Below are 15,033 nucleotides of genomic sequence, written 5' to 3' on the forward strand. Positions count from 1 at the left end.
AACCAACTCTCAGAAAGATGAAGGGGCAGGGCATTCAGGCTTGGTTGTGTTTCTCCTCCAATCCCTGCCAAATGCAAATGGAAATTTCAAAAGATGGCTCCTAGTTGGCTCAAGAAGATGAGAACACGGTCCTGGAGGCTTATCCATTTGTATGTTAAAATGATCATGTGAACATTTCCTTGTAGATATGAGCCTCTCTTCTCTCCTCTCCTCTCCTCCCCTCCCCTCTCCTTTCTCACCACTCCTCTTTCCTTTTATTTTCTCTCCTTTCTTCTTCTCTTCCTCACTAACCTTCCATCCCGTCTTGTTTCCCCTCTCTCCCCTTCTTCTCCTCTACTTCTGCTTCCTCCCCTTTCCCCATAGACTCTTCATGTTTTCCCATGTGTACATATATGTCTTCGCACATGTCGAGGTGGTGCTCTCATGGCTGGGTGGGCCCACTGGTTGGAACTCACCCCTCATGGCAACCATACAGGCTCTTGTCCTTTTACCTTGATCCTAGCCTGCATGCCTCCATGGAGTGCTTGCCTGCATTCTCGCTGGATTTTTTAACTAAATGTTTTGCCATTGTGCCGCAGTATAGATTATATACAGAGACATAAAGATGTACATATATATATATATTTTTAGGAACTGAAAATACAACTCAACCTAAGTGACCCTCTAATTTATTGTGATCGACCAGTAATCCCTCCCCTTCCCTATTACCCTACACAAATACATAGCTCTACCAACTGCCCTAGTTCTCGGTGGAGCTTCTAATCTTTTGGTGCATTTGTAGTGTCTTAGAAGTAGCTGGAGTCTACAGATAGCCCAGCTAATTCTGACATCCACTTAAAATACTGAGCCAGGTCACAGAAAGGGAACAAAAACACCAACGCCCTGCAGAGGGGCCAAGCTGGCATGCTGCCATTTGCTCTGTTTCTCCTGGCTCTGTATCAGCAACTGCCCAAGTTTTATTGCCCTCTTCCCCAGTAAAAATAATTTCAAAAAGCCCCACCCTTTAGATATCTAAGTTAGGGCCTACTAACCCATCACAGCCTGTGCCCTTCCCCATAAGCTTAATTTGAGCCTGCAGCTATTGGGTAGGCTGTTGGGTCACTCTTTAAATTACTTTCAAATCTCATGTCTTGCCCCCTTTCCCCCCGAAAAGAAAAAGGGCAGTCAGGGTGACTGGAAGAAAGATGGATCTGGGGAATCAAAGGCTAAAAGCCTCAGCTTCCCTACTGTTCTGCTTCCAAGTCTTTCATGAGAACATAGTAGGCCTAAATGGCTCCAAATCTTAATTTGAATCTTTTTAAGTGTACAGTCTCGGTTAGGTAAATCTAATGAATATCCAGTGCTCAGAGAGAATGTCACGGGCCTGCTGCTCATCCCCACCCTCAAGTCATACCTTTTGGAAAGTGTCCCTTCCCACTTCTCAAGAAAAAATCCAGACAACTGCCCTCTTCTCACTACTCAGTCAAACTTAGTGTGCTCAATTATCTGACTCAGTCCAATGGCTGGTTCACTGAGGTGCACAATCCAGAGGCCGATCACTGGTTCTCAACTTTGTAGAATTCCACCAGCCGAACCCTCTTAAACCAGCTGCCTGTGTTCCACCTCTTCAAGGGTGAGAAAAAGAGACTAACAACGGGGTATTTCCCCCAATGTCTGATAGCTTTGCCAAACAAAACTGTCCTAGCTATACAGCTAGAGAAGAAACTCAATGGGAAAAGATGACAGCAAACATTTCAAACTTAAATATCAGAATTTGTAATATGGTGACAGTGTATATATTTAAGTGGAGTGTGCAGTTGCAATGTCTTTGGTTTTCTCTTATCACTCTTTCTTTGAAGGAGGAGTTATCAGATCAAACCACCAAGGTCATTGTTCCTCCTTCGCGTACACTCACACAGTTGGGAACAGTGTTGCATTTTCTCAGAAAAGTCTTTACCAAAATGGATCATTTGTAAATAAGCAAATTTAAAGAAACAGAAGGAAATCTTGGGAAACAGTAGCCTTACCTTGGTAATGACTAAGCAGGGCTATGTCTTGTAATTATTTTTATCGCAAGTGATAGTCAAACATAATAGGAATCCATCTGTGCTTATTTTGCTGAAGTGCTGTAGGTGTTTGCGTACTGTGATGCTGCTGTTGCTCTGTTGTACCATCTGAAGTCCTGCTCATTTCCCACCCCGTCCTCTCATTTGAGTCAGAATAACATTGAAGGACACCTATAGGATGGGGACTAGAAGCAAATGTGGAGCAAAACTGATAAGCTAACGAGGAAGTGTGGCTTCTTAAAATGCTCCAGATACCATCGAAATTGTTTATTACTAATTGTTTCCTGAAAAGGAAGCTGGCATACTAAGAACTTGTTCACACATCTACTTGGAAACAAAACAAGAAGAGAGCTCTCTCTCTCTGTCTCCCTCTCCCATTCTCTCTCTCTGTCTCCCTCTCCCATTCCCTCTCTCTGTCTCCCTCTCCCATTCTCTCTCTCCCACTCTCCCTCTCCCTCTCTCTCTCTCTCTCTCTCTCTCTCTCTCCCATTCTCCCCCCCTCTCCCATTCTCCCTCTCTCTCCCATTTTCTCTCACTCTCTCCCATTCTCCCTCTCTCTTCCTCTCTCACTCTCTCCCATTCTCTCTCTCTCTCTCTCTCTCTCTCTCTCTCTCTCTCTCTCTCTCTCTCTCTCGTTTTCTTAGCCCTTGAGAACATGGGCTCCTTTTAGGATTTCATTGTTAACTATTTGAAGTAATACAGTTGCTCAGGTGGTGGGACCCGACACCAAGTATCCACCACAGTTATGTACAGAAATCATTAAGAATCAAAGTTCTGGGGTTTGATTGTATCTTTGGTAGCACTGTCTGTAGAATTGATTGAGTGTCTAATTCTTGGCCAGAAGGACAGCAGGAGAGGAAAAATCTGAATAGAGTTAAGTTGTCACCAACTTCTGGCGTTGATACTGTAAGAGGCCTAAAGCTATCCATCAGTGTCCTCTACTACACCCAAAAGGGCAAGGGAAGAATAAACAGAATGTTTTCAGCATACTAAACGTTGACCAGAAGAAACAACTGGGGTTCAACATCATCTTCCCTTCGGACACAGTAGAATTTTAGTTGTATAACAGACAGAAAGTAATACCAAAGACATCAGACCCCATTCACATCTTTCCACTGAATAAGGGACTTGATTGGCTATCTGGTTTGTGGAGTTGCATTTGTTTGCTAATCTGTAACACATTGTTGTTTACTATTATGTGTTCTGTGCTTTCTCGAGGCCCTGCAAATAGTAGCAGGGCGAGGGCCTGGTCAAAGGAGGAAGCTGGAATAGTCATGGAATAACAGAAAACACAAAAGGAAAAGATCCACAAAGCGTGCCTATTCCTCTTAGCCCTCCTCATCAAATGGAACACCAGTCCTCAAAGTCAATTCAGTGATTGCTTCTTAAAGTATTTTAATAAATGGATAAATATCACCAATACCTACATCTCATCATTTCTTTCGAGAGGGTAGGGGAGCGGTTGGATGGGACTTGATATGAGTTAGTGGACTGGAGTGGTCCTTCAAGCTCCCCATAGGTCACCTACAGGTACCAGTGGAAGGAAAGACCAGGCAGCAAAACACAAGGCAAGACTGGCCTTAAAGCTGCTGCTGAAACTGGTTATAAAACCTAGCTACAAAGTAGCATATTTCTGTGGGAAAATGCAGGTCGCCATTATTGCTCTAGACGCCACTTCTCTGTGATACACAGACAGATCTCAGGAAAGTCAGGTAGTGGAGGGGCAGAGTAAGATGAAGGAGTATACCCTAGGCTGCTATAAAGAAGACAAAGACAGCTTGAAAGCACTTTAAAATGCAGTGTGCTCTCCTAACACAAACAATAAATGCGTCTCTCCCCTCCAAAGGTGTTTAAAGTTGCAAGGATTCTCTTCAGAACCACAACTGAAAATATTGTAGGGTCACTGAGATGGAACAGCAGATAAAGGGGCTTGCTGCCAAGTCTGATGATCTGAGTTCAGTCTCTAGAACACACATGACTCCCATATGTTATCCTCTGATCAGACACATGTGCTGCACCATGTACACACACACAAACACACACACACACACACACACACTGTAATAAAAATGCTTTAATTCCTGGCATATAGTTGCAGTCATCTTGGGTAGTCAGATGTTAATTACATTTACTGCACAGGCAACTGGGGATATACCAGACCAGGATTTCACATAAAGTAGGGGTAAGAATTCAAGTCATAAATCCTTAACTTGCCAAATGCTAAAAATGATTTCTCATTTGGAGACAATGCATTTTTAACACATGTCAGGCTATCCTTAGAAAAAACTAAACTCCTGGGCTTTGCAGGTGGGTGGTAAACTGTTCTGCTGTGGAGAATATAGCAGGCTAGACCCTGTGATCCATATTAAGACTTTTGTTTTGCATATAGCAGACTATTGAAACACTATTATAATTGGACATCTCATCTCAGTCAGAATAGCCAAGATTAACAAAACAACTGAAAAAAAATGTTGGCAAGGATGGGGGCCAGGAACCCTCATTCACCTTTGCTGGGATAGAAAACTAGTCAAGGTAGTCTGACATCACTGTGGAGAGTTCTCAGAAAGGTAAATGTAAATATACCATTACTCAACTATTCCACTCCTTGGCATGTGCCCAAAGGATTTGACATCATACTCCACAGATACTTGTTCATAGCTGTCCTGTTCACAATAGCTAGAAAATGGAACCAGTCTAAATGTCCTTCAAGTGATAATAGATAGTGAATATGTGGTACATACACACAATGGAATACCATTCAGCTGTATATAAAAATGAAATCATGAACTTCCTGGGTAAACAGGTGAAACTAGAATAAATTATACTGAGGGAGACAATCAAGCCCCAGAAAGACATATACTGCATTTCTCTCTCTACTGTGATCCCTATCTCCCAATCTTTGGCAACCAGATATAAACTAGAATAACCACATAAACCATGGAAGTAAAAAGAGATTATGGGTGGGGAAAGAGCTCAAGAGAGTAGGATGAAGTTTACAGGTGATATACAGGGGAAAACAGAAAAAATGAGAGTGTGCTTTAATTTGGGACGAGGGAGGGAGATAATACAAAGGGAAGGGAGGAAAGGATAGATGACACTATGGGTGTCTAAAATAGTCAGAGATAGTCATATTCTTTTTAGCTAAAATTGCATATAACATATAAATATGTGGATATAAATACATAGTTTAAATGAAGTTATGCTACTTGGGATGATAATGCTGTCCCCAAGAGCCGTAAACTATGTGACAAAGAGAGTACCAGGCACAAGAAGCTTCCTTTCAAGTTTTTGGCCAGGGATGTCCAAGAGAAAACAATTTAGGCTATTGCTGTAGCCTTTGCTTACCTCCCAGTGGTTGAATTTAAGTCCTTATTACTGAAAATACCATGCACTTCGGACACAGGACTCAGGATGCAAGTTGGATTTGACCTGAAACCCCCTTCCTTGAAGACTAGCTTTTATAGTACCAGAAGGTGATATGCACACTGCAGTTAATACTCCTGCACAATGTAAAGCCTATGAACCACAACAATGACCAGCTCAGCAAGCTACCCCAAAAGGTGAATCTTATATTGCTGTGAAGAAACACCGTGACTAAGGCAACTCATAAAAGAAAGAATTTAGCCGGGCGGTGGTGGCGCACGCCTTTAATCCCAGCACTCGGGAGGCAGAGGCAGGCGGATCTCTGTGAGTTCAAGACCAGCCTGGTCTACAGAGCTAGTTCCAGGACAGGCTCCAAAACCACAGAGAAACCCTGTCTCGAAAAAACCAAAAAAAAAAAAAAAAAAAAAAACAACCCCAAAAAAAAGAAAGAAAGAAAGAAAGAAAGAAAGAAAGAAAGAAAGAAAGAAAGAAAGAAAGAAAGAATTTAATTGAGAGCTTACTTACACTTCAGAGGGTTAGTCCAGGATCATCATAGTTGGAAATAGACAGACATAGCACTGGAGAAATAGCTGAGACCTTTCTTTCCTGATCAGCAGGTAAAGATAGACCCTGCCTGGTGTGGGTTCTCGAAACCTCAAAGCCAACTCCCAGTGACACACCTCTTCCAACAAAGCCACACCTCCTAAGCTTTTCCAACAGTCCACCAACTGGGAACCAAGCTTCCAATTATATGAGCCTATGGGAGCTATACTTATTCAAACCACCACAAGGTACAATAAGGACTAGTTGGACTTAATGACTATTCAACAGAAGGGAGTTCATGCCTAGTACTATCAACTTCGGCCACTACTCATAGCTGCTGAGGTCATGGACCTTAGAAGACAACCTAATATTGCCACTTTACTAAAGCAGTATAATTCATAACTACATTCTAAATGTACACTCTTATACTGACAGAAAAGCACAGCTCTCAACCCTCATCAAAGAAGCTTCTCTTTGAAGCAGACAGAGACCATTACAGAAAGCCACAGCAGGTCAAAATTCAGAGACTGTGGTGTGCTCCAGTTGATGCATTTCCAACACAACCTCTATAGCTAAGGCTCAGGAAACAATGTAGAAATGGGGAATGGAAGACTATAAGGGATATATGGCCAAGAAGTCTGCTGCAGGATTTTATCTTTTAGATATGATATAACATTCATGAAATCTCAACAACAGGACTGCCTAAACAAGACCTGAACAATAATAATACCAATGCACATGTCAACATGGATAGGGGAAATCTCATGGGACCCCACCCCTAGATGACTTTTTTTTTTTTTTTTTTTGGTTTTTCAAGACAGGATTTCTCAGTGTAACAGCCCTAACTGTCCTGGAACTAGCTCTTGTAGACCAGGTTGCCCTTGAACTCACAGAGATCCACCTGTCTCTGCCTCCCAAGTGCTGAGATTAAAGGTGTGTGCCACCACTGCCCGGATAGATGACTTCTGAAAAAGAAAAATAACCATTCTTCCCCAGGGATGAGACCTCCTAGTTGGTTATTCAATACAAGCATATACATACAAGATTTATACTTAAAAACCATATACACACAAGCAACACTAAACAGACTCAGCATTTTCCATTTATGTATACACACATATACACAGTATTTATATATCTAATAATTAAAGAAAAATATGTCATGGATCATATTTTAATTAAGTAAAAATTGCTCTCATCTCATTTATTTTATATTTTTATTTTTTAAAACATTTTTTAAATTTAAATCTATTTTGATCACATTCTTCCCCTCCTCCGAGTTTATCCAGATCTTCTCTCTCCTCCCTACCCAACTTTAAGTTCTTTCTCAAAAAACAAACCAAGAACAAAATAAAATGCCCAAATCCTAGAAAATAAAATACAGTATCTCCCAAAAAGGGTGAGAGACTAAACTGTAAGCAAATAATTAAGCATACCAAAGTAATTGTGTGTTCATTATTTATTGGTCAGTTACTCCTAAAGTATGAGATCTGCCCTGGAGTAGTTGATACACCCAGTATATCTGTAAGCCAAGACTGCTCGTTGGTTTTTGGCTGCCCAGACCCAAATAATCACACTGAGACTATATTAATTACAACATTATTTGGTCAATGGCTTAGGCGTGATTCTAGCTAACTCTTGCATCTTAACCTATCTCTATTAACCTGTATATTGCCACAAGGATGTGGCTTACCTGTAAAGGTTCTGGGTGTATTTCTCCTTTGACAGCTACATGGCCTCTCTCTGACTCTGCCTACTCTCTAACTATATTTCTGTTCAGATTTTCTGCCTGGCTTTATCCTGCCCTGCCATAGGCCGAAGCAGCTTCTTTATTAACCAATAAAAGCAGCATATATACAAAAGGACATCTCACATCATATATCATTGGAGAAACTGATTTTTCCTCTCGCAGCAGGTATAAGTGATAGTTCAGTTAACCTTTACCCTAGTAGCTAGGTTTACATTCATTCATTCATCCTTTCATTCTTTAAAAAAATAACAAAATAAAATATAATAAAACAAAAATTATCACATCAAAGTTGGACAAGGTAAACATAAGGAAAAGAGCCCAAGAGAAAACACAAGAAACAGAGACCCACTCATTCACACACTCAAGAACCTCAGAAGGCCAGGCAGTGGTGGCATATGTCTTTAATCCCAGCACTCGGGAGGTAGAGGCAGGCAGATCTCTGTGAGTTCGAGACCAGCCTGGTCTATAAGAGCTAGTTTCAGGACAGGCTCCAAAGCGACACAGAGAAACCCTGTCTCGAAAAACCAAAAAAACAAACAAACAAACAAGAACCCCAGAACAACACTAAATTAGAAGCTATAATATAAGCTGATGTGGATGTCCTTGTGTATATGCTTTGCTTTTATTGGTTGATGAATAAATCTTTTGGGCCAATAGCTTAGCAGAGTAAAGCCAGACGGAAAATCAGAACAGAGATAGAGAGAGTAGGCAGAGTCAAGGGGACACCATGTAACTGCCAAAGGAGTAACATGCTGGCACTAGTAAGCCACAGCCTTGTGGCAATACACAGATTAATAGAAATGGGTTAATTTAAGATTTAAGTGTTAGCCAGGAATATGCCTAAACTATTGGCCAAGCAGTGCTGTAACTAATATAGTTTCTGTGTGATTATTCAGATCTAGGCAGCTGGGAAACAAATGAGCGGTCTCCAGTCTCCATTTACATAAAGCAGAGGATTATAATTTTAAACAAAAGAAAAAATTAAATTGCCCTTTAATAAAATTCTGTCCCTTTTGGTGCAGGCTGTATTATATATTCTTTACCAGGACTGTTCATATATAATAGACAGACAGAGATATATAGACTCTTCCCCAACATTATTGGGATATAGAATGGTTTCTACTTTTTCATGCATGCTTTTCATATTATTCATTTGTAATCACACCTCAACCCTGCCCCTAACCACTGGCTAATTTTTCATGGTTTTTGACATTTGAAACTGTCAACTAATATGTAACATTTGAGACAGGATTAATTAACTTAGCATAAACTCAGCATAATACTTTTCAGGTTTTTCCAAGTTATAATGAATTATTTGTTCCTTAGGAAATTATTTGCCAGCTGCAAGCTCCAGATATTGAAAACAACAAAGAAAAATAGAAATGTGCTATTTTCCAAGTGTTTCAAGGTTTTATCATTATTTTTGCGGTATTGGTTTCTAGTTTGATTTAATTGTGATTATAAAGCACAGTGTGCATTAATTTCAGTCATTTTTAATGGGTTAAAAATTGACATTTATGAGGTTGTTTTCTGATGTTCTTTCCTCTCCACATTCCTTCCAGTTCCTGGTGCTTTGTCTTCACTTTCTAATTGGAAACTGTTTTCTTCTACAGTTTTTCAACTCTTAAGATGAGTGGTGGGAGAGCAGAGAGATTTAAAAGCAATGTTGTGTTACTCTCTTCTGTTGTGGTTAATCACATAGAAATTAAGGATCCTGTCCCTGAGAGTACTGATTCTGAAAGACTGAAAGGCTTCTATGGCTATCAGCACTGTTGCTACTGAATAATTAGATAGAGGGTAGGATATAGAAGAGAATAAGTTCGATTCTCCCTCTTCTAATCTTGAGGAAGTATTTCTATCCTTTCCCAAGCCATAACTATATTTCTACTGGAAGTATTTGTTTGTGCCATAGTGTTCACTTTCAGTTTCCAAACTGTATTAATTTCAGATCAGAGAAATCCAAGAATCAAAAAGAATAGGAATGCCATTACTAGTTTGTTGCTTATTCAAATTCTGACTCTTCTTTAATAGGCTGGATAATGTTAACTCTGAGATCCTCAGATAGATAGCTATACCATGTGTTCTTTCCAGGTCTTACTTAATTCAGCAGGAGACAAAATATAGGAGATGCTTAGTAATCCCACACAGAATTATAAGTTCAAAATTAAATTTATGATTGCCTAAAAGTGCAAACAACCCAGTGTCCAACAATCAATGAGAAATAAACAAAATGTTATATATTCATACCATGAAATACTTGGCAATAAGAGGAAATGTAGTAGTAATAAATGTTACAACACAGATGAACCTTGACAACATCATGCTCAGTGAAAAAAAATTAGATGTGAAAGGCCACATATTGTATGATTCAATTTATATGAAATTTCCAGACAGGAAAATTTTCCAATAGAGACAGAAAGTAAATTGACTGCCCAAAGCTCACTGAAAGTGGGAGTGGGAGATGAAGACTGACTGTTAATCAATTCTGAGTTTCTTTGGAGACTGATAAAAATGTTTCAGAATTACATAGTGATAAAGGGTATACAACTATGTGACTACCCCCCAAAAATCACATATGCACACTTTATCTAGATATATTACAGGATATGTGAAATATCTTAGTATAACTGTTCCATGGGCTTACACAGAAAATTATTGACTACAGTCATCAAAATATGAAAGCTAGTCCTTGATAAAGAAATGACTGTTTCTTTAATAAGGGCCAAAATAACAAGATCCAGTTACAAAAGCTATGCTAATTTTGAAGTAATAATTAATCTTTAAATAATTATAAAGCATTTGCAACAGCAAAAAGCTAACTGATGGTTTCATTAGCACCTCTAAAGGACGAAGTTGGAAAATGGAGGAAATAATTCAATTAGTTATTTTTTTCCTTATGTGAAGCTTGGAATTTAAAAAAGCAGTAGATAATAGATTGGGAGAGTGTGTGAGAGAGAAAGAAGGCAAGTCAGTAAAGCTCCATCACAAATATTTTCTTTCCATCCAGTTATTTGCAAATAAGACACAAGTGGTTGATTATTGAAAGCAATCATTGCAAAGAAAGTTTCTTAAAATAAAGGAATAATAAAAAGTTACATTAAAACCTGTTTAGTGAGTTTATCTCTTTTAGCATGAAGTCTGCGGGCAAGGTAAACTATGTATGCCTTTCTCAGCTGGAGACCTAGTAGCTTTAAAGTGAGGCTTGATTTTTACATATGAAATGAATTGACCAAGCAGCTATAGCCTTGGGGTTAGGAGTTAGGTGCCTGTTGCAGTCAAACTGGCAAAACTACAGTTAGTCATTGTTGACTGAGGATTTTGTCCCCTCTGGTCCCACAGCCATTCAGTCCCAAAGAAACAAACAGAGGTCTACATTAATAATAAACTGGTTGGCCTATTAGCTCAGGATTCTTATTAACTCTTTCTTACATCTTATATTAGCCCATTTTTCTTGTCTATGTTAGTCATGTGGCTTGGTACCTTTATCAGTGAGGCGTTCTCATCTTGTGTCCTCTGCATATGGGTGATGACTGCAGACTGACTTTCATCTTCCCAGAATTCTCCTGTTCTGGTTGCCTTGCCTCTACTTCCTGCCTGGATACTGGCCAATCAGCATTTTATTAAAAAAATATAAGTGACAGGATAAAAGACCATTGTTCCACAGCAAGTCATCAATGCCTTTAGAGATCTGAGGATGAATTATAGCAGAGAGTAGAACCCCAATAGCCTATGCATCAATTAAAATGATAGAGACTTACTGATACCTGAATGGTTACCCTAGCTTCCCATGGTCTCACTGGCTTCATGGAGGGCATGGCAGGCAGAAGTCATAGGTCTTTGGCTGTCCCACAGTCACATGAGACAGCATTATATCTTCACCTGCTGCACTACAGCATTGGCTTTTGGCTACCAGACAAGGTTTGAGAGATTTTCCTGTGGTGGGGGATCTTGGGGAAACTGGTACATCTTGATGAGGCAGGGTAGAACAGTCAAGTCAATGGTGTCCATAGTTTGTCCAGGGTTCAGGCAGCAGGTGAGCTATGGGGCAGTTCTTTGCCCAGAAGTTAGCATCACCAAATCTAGGTAGAGTAGTTTGTGTCCCATCATCTTCATTGGAGACCCTAGAGTCACTGATAGGAGCTGGCATTTCTGTCTATTACAGGAATTTTTTTCATTAAACACTTTAAAAGCCATAGTTGGAAGATCTCTGAATAGTTTGAGAACCATTATCTATTAAATATACCTGAGCTAAAAATAATCTTATTTGCTTTTAGTTTCTTGCTTTAGTCTTAACCTTGAAGATATATACAGGAGGCGAAATGTGGTGGTTTAAAAGAAAATGGCCCCCCATAGACTTATATGGAGTGGCACTATTAGGAGGTATGGCCTTGTTGTAGTAGGTGTGGTCTTGTTGGAAGAAGTATGTCACTGTGAAGACAGGCTTTGATGTCTTATATATGCTCAATCCACACCCAGAGAGGCAGACCTCTTCCTGTTGCCTGCCAATCAAGATGTAGAACTCTCAGTTCCAGCACCATGTCTACCTGCATTCCACCATGCCCCACCATGATGATAATGGATTAAACCTCTGAACTGTAAGTCAACACCAATTAAATGCTTTCCTTCATAAGAGTTGCCATGGTAATAGTGTTTCTTCACAGCAATAGAAACCTTACTGAAGACACTAAATAGAGCTTATCTCTGTAAATTAATTACATTTTGATTTCTGAGCACATCAAAAATTTGATCATTTATAATGTGACTGACCAGTTACTTTCATGTTTTAATTATCTTTAACAGTTTACAAGTCAGTAGCTTTTAGATTATGAATTTATAATTTTATCCCTGTTAACCTTGAACCTTAAAATTTTGATTTGAAGGTTTAATCAAAGATCCTTTAGCATCAAAATAAAACTTCAAACCATAAATAAAGTCTACAAAGAAACTGGGAAATTTATAAAATCATAAATACTGTCTGCAGAGAGACTAGGAACTTTATTTCCTGATCCTTTTATAGTGTACCATTACAGAATATCAGTTTCTTTTAAGACTCAGCATCTTAGTTTCTATTGCTGAGGAAACCACAGCAACTCTTATAAAGGAAAACGTTGAATTGAAGTGGCTCATTTACAGTTTCAGAGGTTTAGTCCCTTGTCATCATGACAGGGGGTATGGTGGCATGCAGGCAGATGTGATGCTGGAGTGGTATCTGAGAATCCTACATCTTGAAGGTGACAAGAAGTTAACTGAGACACCGGGCAGTATCCTGGACATAGGAAACCTCAAAGCCCACCCCCACAATGACACATGTCCTCCAACAAAGCCATGCCTGCAATAGTGCTCCTCTATGAGATTGTGGAGGCCAATTTCATTCAAGCTACCACATTCAGTTTATCCAAATAGCTAAACCTCTAATAAAGTTAGCAAAGACAAAGAGGCTAGACATATATCTTCAAGTCAGTGTGGTGATATTTTCTTCGTGATCTAACAAATAAAGCTTGCCTGGAGAACAGAGTACATAGCTAAGCCACTAGTTAGCCACAGAGGCCAGGCAATGGTGGCATACACCTTTTAATCCCAGCAGTACAGAGACAGAGGGAGATAGATCTCTGAGTTCAACGCCACCTTGGGCTACATAAGACTAAATCAGTCTAAAAGAGAAACAGAGCCAAGCTGTGGTGGCTCACATCTTTAATTCCAGCACTAGTGGGGTGGAGACAGTAAGTGGTATGGCTGGATGGAGAGAGGAATATAAGGCAAGGGGAGACAGGAGATAAGGATTGAGTCTGAGGTTTCATAGAGATGACATTCAGTCTGAGAACTTGTAGAGACAGGATACCCCATTTAGTCTGAAGATTTCATAAAGGAAAGAACTAGTGGCTGGCTACTCTGCTTCTCTGTTCTTTCAGCTTTTACCCCCTAGTATCTGACTCCAGATTTTTATTAATAAGACCAATCACAACCCTAGTCCAGTGTTTGGTATTTTCGGCTGTTAAATTTGGGTGTGACTTATAACACACAGAAATAGAAACCTCATATAACAATAGTAAGCGTTTTGGTAGGATTAGCTAAAACAGCAATGAACAATGTGTACCAGATTTTAGCACATACTCAGACAATGGTGTTCATTCACGTGATCGTTAAATATCTTTTAAATGAACTTTAGGTACTGCAAACTTTCCTATTACTAACACTACCATGACCCCAAACAAAATTCTTTCCAAATAAGTTGAATCCATACATTTTTTTGTTCTAAAATTTCCTTTACTTAGTTTTCTTTTACAATATTAAAATATGTGAAATCGCTCAAAAAAAAAAAAAAGACCAATTAGAATTCATGCTACACCTGGCATTCCAACATGGGGCTGAAATTTCCACATAAAGCTGTTAAAAAGCTTTTTAAAGGATTCTAAACACACAGAAATGGAGTCAAACACGGCTTCTTGGTAACTGCTTTTTCTTGGGTTCTGTTTGCTAGTGGCAAGCAGAGGCAGTGCATCTTTAAGAGATGACGTCCTGACTTAGCATTAGTGACAAAAGCAGGCAGCTCTTTTAAGAGGCCCTGCTACCAAACACTTAAATGAGGTTTATGAGCAGTGGATGGCAAGCTACTTGGTGGAGGCATGAACCTAGAAGCTTCTCAGAGTTGGGGCAGTAATCATGGCTCCCGGAACTGGAGGTAAACATATTTCCACCAAGAGATTAACCTCCCAGAGAACCAAGGAGTGGGGTGGAGTCAGTCCCCAAAGCCACTGCCTTAGTTCTAGCCAGATCACTTAGCAGTTTAAAGACACATGTGGCCAGAAAAACATAGAAATATGCAGTAAAGATATATTCAGATAAAAAATAAAAACCTCTAAACGGTTTGTTTAAAAATATACATAGGATTGTAAGAGTAAAGAGAAGGTATAGACAGTCATAAAACAAGAAATATATAGTTTTAAAATAATAAAGTCCTTAACAGGGAGTAAAGCAATAATAAAAATAAAGCCATGTCAAGATAGAAAATACACCGAGAGTCTGTATACTGTTTGTTCTTATGTTGTCTTTGAATTGTTTGGCTGTGGTTGAAGGAGCAACAGCTGCTAAGAGACATTTGATCATAGATGTTGTTGGATTAATCCAACATATATATATTTTAGAAATGCCTTGATTTCAAACTTTAAATCAAAAGTTATGTTACTTTGGAGAAAAGATTGTATTTTTGTTTCCATAGGAAATGAGAGGCTGTGGATTCATTCTAAGAAAAATAAGGTTTGACTGAGAAAGACTCCCTGAAAAATCTCCAAGAGGAGCAGATGGCCCAGATGATCCAATGTTGCAGTTTTCCTC

The sequence above is a fragment of the Chionomys nivalis genome, chromosome X (assembly GCF_950005125.1).
Source record: "Chionomys nivalis chromosome X, mChiNiv1.1, whole genome shotgun sequence".
NCBI lineage: Eukaryota > Metazoa > Chordata > Mammalia > Rodentia > Cricetidae > Chionomys > Chionomys nivalis.